Raw genomic sequence first — 7,897 nt, forward strand, 5'->3', positions numbered from 1 at the left:
AAAGGACTCTGAAGAGGAAACTAAGAGAAGCTGAATTACAACAAACCAGTAAGCACCTGTCAGAAATTATCAAACAGGAAAAGGAGATGGCAGCTGAAAATAATAATAATGCAAGAAGAATGCTTGGTGACTTTACTGCACCTAATTCCAATTTACATGGAAGAAGCATCTCCATTCCTGCCATTGGAGCAAACAACTTTGAGCTGAAACCTCAGCTAGTTTCTTTGATGCAGCAGAACTGCAAGTTTCATGGACTTCCATCTGAAGATCCTTTTCAGTTCTTAACTGAATTCTTGCAGATATGTGATACTGTTAAGACTAATGGAGTAGATCCTGAAGTCTACAGGCTCGTGCTTTTCCCTTTTTTTGTAAGAGACAGAGCTAGAATATGGTTGGATTCTCAACCTAAAGACAGCCTGAACTCTTGGGATAAGCTGGTCAAGGCTTTCTTAGCCAAGTTCTTTCCTCCTCAAAAGCTGAGCAAGCTTAGAGTGGATGTTCAAACCTTGAGACAGAAGGAAGGTGAATCCCTCTATGAAGCTTGGGAGAGATACAAAGGACTGACCAAAAAGTGTCCTTCTGACATGCTTTCAGAATGGACCATCCTGAACATATTCTATGATGGTCTGTCTGACTTAGCTAAGATGTCATTGGATACTTCTGCAGGTGGATCCATTCACCTAAAGAAAATGCCTGCAGAAGCCCAAGAACTCATTGACATGGTTGCTAATAACCAGTTTATGTATACTTCTGAGAGGAATCCTGTGAGTAATGGGACGCCTATGAAGAAGGGAGTTCTTGAAGTTGATACTCTGAATGCCATATTGGCTCAAAACAAAATATTGACTCAGCAAGTCAATATGATTTCTCAGAGTCTGAATGGAATGCAAGCTGCATCCAACAGTACTCAAGAGGCTTCTCCTGAACAAGAAGCTTATGATCCTGAGAACCTTGCAATAGCAGAGGTGAATTACTTAGGTGAACCTTATGGAAACACCTATAACTCATCATGGAGAAATCATTCAAATTTCTCATGGAACGATCAAAAGCCTCAACAAGGCTTTAATAATGGTGGAAGAAACAGGTTTAGCAATAGCAAGCCTTTTTCCATCATCCACTCAGCAACAGACAGAGAATTCTGAACAAAATACCTCTAATTTGGCAAGCTTAGTCTCTGATCTGTCCAAGGCCACTGTAAGTTTCATAAATAAAACAAGGTCCTCCATTAGAAATTTGGAAGCACAAGTGGGCCAGCTGAGTAAGAGGATCACTGAAATCCCTCCTAGTACTCTCCCAAGCAATACAGAAGAGAACCCAAAAGGAGAGTGCAAGGCCATTGACATAAGCACCATGGCCGAACCTGTAAGGGAAGGAGAGGACGTGAATCCCAAGGAGGAAGACCTCCTGGGACGTCCAGTGATCAATAAGGAGCTTCCCTCTGAGGAACCAAAGGACTCTGAGACTCATCTAGAGACCATAGAGATTCCATTGAACCTCTTTATGCCCTTCATGAGCTCTGATGAGTATTCCTCTTCTGAAGAGAATGAGGATGTTACTGAAGAGCAAACTACCAAGTTTCTTGGTGCAATCATGAAGCTGAATGCCAAATTATTTGGTATTGAAACTTGGGAAGATGAACCTCCCTTGTTCACCAATGAACTAAGTGATCTGGATCAACTGACATTGCCTCAGAAGAGACAGGATCCTGGAAAGTTCATAATACCTTGTACCATAGGCACCATGATCTTTAAGGCTCTGTGTGACCTTGGTTCAGGAATAAACCTCATGCCCCTCTCTATAACAGAGAAACTGGGAATCTATAGGGTGCAAGCTGCTAAAATCTCATTAGAGATGGCAGGCAATTCAAGAAAACAGGCTTATGGACAAGTAGAGGACGTGTTAGTAAAGGTTGAAGGCCTTTACATCCCTGCTGATTTCATAGTCCTGGATACTGGAAAGGAAGAGGATAAATCCATCATCCTAGGAAGACCTTTCCTAGCCACAGCAAGAGCTGTGATTGATGTGGACAGAGGAGAATTAATCCTTCAATTGAATGAGGGCAACCTTGTGTTTACAACTCAAGGATCTCTCTCTGCATCCATGGAGAGGAAACAGAAAAAGCTTCTCTCAAAGCAGAGTCAACCAAAGCCCCCACAGTCAGACTCTAAGTTTGGTGTTGGGAGGCCACAACCAAACTCTAAGTTTGGTGTTGAACTCCCATATCCAAACTCTAAGTTTGGTGTTGGAGAGTCTCAACCACGCTCTGAACATCTGTGAGGCTCCATGAGAGCCCACTGTCAAGCTATTGACATTAAAGAAGCGCTTGTTGGGAGGCAACCCAATGTTTATTTATCTAACTATATTTTTGTTTTTCATGTTTTCTTAGGTTCATGATCATGTGGAGTCACAAAATAAATATAAAAATTGGAAACGGAATCAAAAACAGCAGAAGAAAAATCACACCCTGGAGGAAGCACCTGCCTGGCGTTCAACGCCAGAAGAGAGCATGGTTCTGGCGCTGAACGCCCAGAACAAGCATGGTTCTGGCGTTCAACGCCAGAAATGGCAACAAATGGGCGTTGAACGCCCAAAATGGGCACCAACCTGGCGCTGAACGCCCAGAGTTGTGTGCAAAGGCATTTTACATGCCTAATTGGTGCAGGGATGCAAATCCTTGACACCTCAGGATCTGTGGACACCACAGGATCATCTCAGGATCTGTGAATCCCACAGGATCCCCACCCAACTCACCCTCTCTCTCTCCATTCATGATCATCCCTTCTGTTCTCCATTTACCACTCACATCCATACACACATCCCTCCATCTCCTCCATATCTTCTTCTTCTTCTATTCTTTCTTCTTTTGCTCGAGGGCGAGCAACATTCTAAGTTTGGTATGGTAAAAGCATAAGCTTTTTGTTTTTCCATTACCATTGATGGCACCTAAACCTCTAAAAGAGGGGAAGGGAAGACAAAGGCTTCCACCTCCGAGTCATGGGAGATGGAAAGATTCATCTCAATGGTCTATAGCTCAGTGGTAGAACATGTGGCTGCAAATCAAGAGATCCCTGAGATACCTCAGGGGATGCACTTCCCTCCACATAAATATTAGGAGCAAATCAACACCTCCCTAGGAGAATTGAGTTCCAATATGGGACAACTAAGGGTGGAACATCAAGAGCACTCCATCATCCTTCATGAAATAAGAGAAGATCAAAAAGCAATGAGGGAGGAGCAACAAAGACAAGGAAGAGACATAGAAGAGCTCAAGGACATCATTGGTTCCTCAAGAAGGAAACGCCACCATCACTAAGGTGGATTCATTCCTTGTTCTTATTTCTTCTGCTTTTCATTTTCTATGTTATGTGCTTATCTATGTTTGTGTCTTCATTACATGATCATTAGTAGTTAGTAACCATGTCTTAAAGTTATGAATGTCCTATGAATCCATCACCTCTCTTAAATGAAAACTGTTTTAATTCAAAAGAACAAGAAGTACATGAGTTTTGAATTTATCCTTGAACTTAGCTTAATTATATTGATGTGGTGACAATGCTTCTTGTTTTTTGAATGTATGCTTGAACAGTGCATATGTCTTTTGAAGTTGTTGTTTAAGAATGTTAAAAAATGTTGGCTCTTGAAAGAATGATGACTAGGAGACATGTTTATTGATAATTTGAAAAATCATAAAAATGATTCTTGAAGCAAGAAAAAGCAGCAAAGAACAAAGCTTGCAGAAAAAAAAATAGGCAAAGAAAAAAAAATAGAAAGAAAAAGCAAGCAGAAAAAGCCAAAAGCTCTTAAAACCAAGAGGCAAGAGCAAAAAGCCAATAACCCTTAAAACCAAAAGGCAAGGGCAAATAAAAAGGATCCCAAGGCTTTGAGCATCAGTGGATAGGAGGGCCTAAAGGAATAAAATCCTGGCCTAAGCGGCTAAACCAAGCTGTCCCTACCCATGTGCTTGTGGCGTGAAGGTGTCAAGTGAAAACTTGAGACTGAGTGGTTAAAGTCAATGTCCAAAGCAAAAACAAAAAAAAAAGAGTGTGCTTAAGAACCCTGGACACCTCTAATTGGGGACTTTAGCAAAGCTGAGTCACAATCTGAAAAGGTTCACCCAATTATGTGTCTGTGGCATTTATGTATCCGGTGGTAATACTGGAAAACAAAGTGCTTAGGGCCACGGCCAAGACTCATAAAATAGCTGTGTTCAAGAATCATCATACTGAACTAGGAGAATCAATAACACTATCTGAACTCTGAGTTCCTATAGATGCCAATCATTCTGAACTTCAACGGATAAAGTGAGATGCCAAAACTATTCAAGAGGCAAAAAGCTATAAGTCCCGCTCATATGATTGAAGCTCTGTTTCATTGATAGTTTGGAATTTATAGTATATTCTCTTCTTTTTATCCTATTTGATTTTCAGTTGCTTGGGGACAAGCAACAATTTAAGTTTGGTGTTGTGATGAGCGGATAATTTATACGCTTTTTGACATTGTTTTTAACATGTTTTTAGTAGAATCTAGTTAATTTTAGGGATGTATTCATTTGTTTTTATGTTAAATTCACATTTCTGGACTTTACTATGAGTTTGTGTGTTTTTCTGTGATTTCAGGTACTTTATGGCTGAAATTGAGGGACTTGAGCAAAAATCAGATTCAGAGGTTGAAGAAGGACTACTCATGCTGTTGGATTCTGACCTCCCTGCACTCAAAATGGATTTTCTGGAGCTACAGAACTCATCATGGCGCGCTTCTAATTGCGTTGAAAAGCAGACATCCAGGGCTTTCCAGCAATATATAATAGTCCATACTTTGCCCAAGTTTAGACAACGCAAACTGGCGTTCAACGCCAGCTCTCTACCCAATTCTGGAGTTCAACGCCAGAAATGGATCAAAAACCAGAGTTGAACGCCAGAAATGGATCAAAACCTGGCGTTCAACTCCACAAATGGCCTCTGCACGTGGAAAGTTAAGGCTCAGCCCAAGCACACACCAAGTGGGCCCCGGAAGTGGATTTATGCATCAATTACTTACTTCTGTAAACTCTAGTAGCTAGTTTATTATAAATAGAACTTTTTATCATTGTATTCGTAGTCTTGGTTACTTCGGTTCCCCTCTGGGGCCGAGACCAATGAACTCCATTATCACTTATGTATTTTCAACGGTAGAGTTTCTACACTCCATAGATTAAGGTGTGGAGCTCTGCTGTTCCTCAAAGATTAATGCAAAGTACTACTGTTTTCTATTCAATTCACCCTATTTCGCTTCTAAGATATTCATTCGCACTTCAACCTGAATGTGATGAACGTGACAATCATCATCATTCCCTATGAACGCGTGCCTGACAACCACTTCCGTTCTATATTAGATTGAATGAGTATCTCTTAGATCTCTTAATCAGAATCTTCGTGGTGTAAGCTAGAATGATAGCGGCATTCAAGAGAATCCGGAAAGTCTAAACCTTGTCTGTGGTATTCCGAGTAGGATTCAATGATTGAATGACAGTGACGAGCTTCAAACTCGCGATTGCTGGGCATAGTGACAGACACAAAAGGATAGTATATCCTATTCCAGTAGGATCGAGAACCGACAGATGAATAGCCGTGCCGTGACAGGGTGCGTTGACCATTTTCACTGAGAGGATAAGATGAAACCATTGACAATGGTGATGCCTCCAGACGATTAGCCGTGCCGTGACAGGGCATTTGGATCATTTTCCCGAGAGAAGACCGAAAGTAGCCATTGACAATGGTGATGTATCACATAAAGCCAGCCATGGAAAGGAGTAAGACTGATTGGATGAAGATAGCAGGAAAGCAGAGGTTCAGAGGAACGAAAGCATCTCTATTCGCTTACCTGAAATTCTCACCAATGAATTACATAAGTATTTCTATCCCCATTTTATTAATTATTTTCGAAAACTCCATTACTATTTTATATCCGCCTGACTGAGATTTACAAGGTGACCATAGCTTGCTTCATACAAACAATCTCCGTGGGATTCGACCCTTACTCACGTAGGGTATTACTTGGACGACCCAGTGCACTTGCTGGTTAGTTGTGCGAAGTTGTGAACCATGGTATTGGCATCATGTTTTTGGCGCCATTACCAGGGAAAGAAAGAGCGATGAATTTTACATAATCAAAGTGTAATCACAATTTCTGCGCACCAGATGGGATGTAGCCATTGAAAACGGTGATACCCTACATACAGCTTGCCATGGAAGGGAGTAGGAATGATTGGATGAAGACAGTAGGAAAGCAGAGGTTCAGGAGGAACGAAAGCTTCGCTATACGCTTATCTGAAATTTTCACCAATGAATTACATAAGTATCTTTATCTTAGTTTATATTTTATTTATGTTTTTATTGTCAATTCACCATAACCATTTGAATCCGCCTGACTGAGATTTACAACGTGACCATAGCTTACTTCAAGCTGACAATCTCCGTGGGATCGACTCTTACTCACGTAAGGTTTATTACTTGGACGACCCAGTGCACTTGCTGGTTAGTTGTGCGAAGTTATGACAAAGTGTGATTCACGTTTGAGAGCACCAAGTCTTTGGCGCCATTGTTGATTATCGGAATTTTATGTACCAATAAGCATATTGAAATCAACATTGAGATCAACAACAGGGGTTGGTGACTTCTATGCAACCCACCAAGGAAAGTGATAGAGAGCTTGGTGAGGGAATTCTATGCTAACGCAGTACCTCAACCAGGGCAACAATATGGCTACATTAGCTATGTCAGGGGGAAGTCCATCGACTACAGCCCCTCTAGCATAGAAAGAATGCTAATCGTGAAGAGGACAAACTCCACTCGGAGCTATGAAGTAAGAATGAAGCAGCAAGACCCTGGGTTTGAGGAGATCCTGAATGAAATTTGTGTAATGCATGTGCATTGGATAAATGATAAGGATGGGATACCAAATCAATTGAGGAGAAGAGATTTGAGCCCCCAAGCTAGAGGGTGGCTAGAATTTGTGAGGAGGTCCCTAGTCCCCACATCCAACACTTCAGAGGTGACCAAGGAGAGAGCTGTGCTCATCTACAGCATCATGAAAGGAGAGAATATCAACGTGGGGGAGATGATTGCCAACAACATCAACAAAGTGCAGAAAAGCACCAGTGACAACACAAGGTTGGCATTCCCCATCTTTTCCAGAGGGATTCAACTGGGAACAATTGCAAGGAGATGTACACCAAACGAAGGGAGACCTACACCACCTGAGAGAAGATGTCAATCAACTCAAAGAAACTCAATAACAACAATGGAGCCAAATTAACCAAAACATTCAACAACTCCAAGGGGGTTTTGAGAACCTCAAGGAGCAGCAAGATCAAATTAACTGGGGAGAGATGCAAGGCAGCTTAAGAATGATTCTGAGACGACAATTACAACAAATGGAGAGTCTTGCTGAATTCAGACACCTTTATGAAGCAAGGACTGTAGCCAGAGGGGAATATGATTGCTATGCACAAACAAAGTTGAGCTACCTATGCGATGCAGTAGCTAACATGAACCCCAATTACCCCACCTATATGCAAAAATTGGAGGAACTCTGCTCAAGGCAAGAAGAAATAGCATACCAACACAAGGAGAATGTAAATTCTTACATGAGGAGGCTAGGATTTTGGAAGCCCAAGGATGCCAAAGCACAAGAAGGGTCCTCCAAGCCAGATGAAGGTGGCTCCTCCCCCTCCAAGAAGAAGGACAAAGGGAAGGGGCTAATGAACTAAAGATGAAGCTGCTCCAGGTTGTTGAGTCCCATGGTTGACATTTTCTAAATTCTGAAATCTTGTTTAAGCTTTTGCTTTATTTACTTTTTGAATAAATAATCATGCTAGGATAGTTTATGTTTTATGCTTATTTTTAATTCCTGTTTGAAG

The 7,897-nt window shown here is 41.4% G+C and overlaps 1 non-coding gene across 1 annotated transcript; it reads right to left on the reverse strand.

Moving 5' to 3' along the window:
- Positions 1-482: 482 nt before the first annotated feature.
- Positions 483-590, reverse strand: LOC148567853 (small nucleolar RNA R71). Its single transcript, XR_015883053.1, has one exon. It is a non-coding gene; the product is annotated as a small nucleolar RNA R71 (small nucleolar RNA).
- Between the last annotated feature and the right edge of the window lie 7,307 nt (positions 591-7,897).

Source organism: Arachis ipaensis, chromosome B4 (assembly GCF_059453495.1).
Source record: "Arachis ipaensis isolate K30076 ecotype BB chromosome B4, ASM5945349v1, whole genome shotgun sequence".
Taxonomy (NCBI): domain Eukaryota; kingdom Viridiplantae; phylum Streptophyta; class Magnoliopsida; order Fabales; family Fabaceae; genus Arachis; species Arachis ipaensis.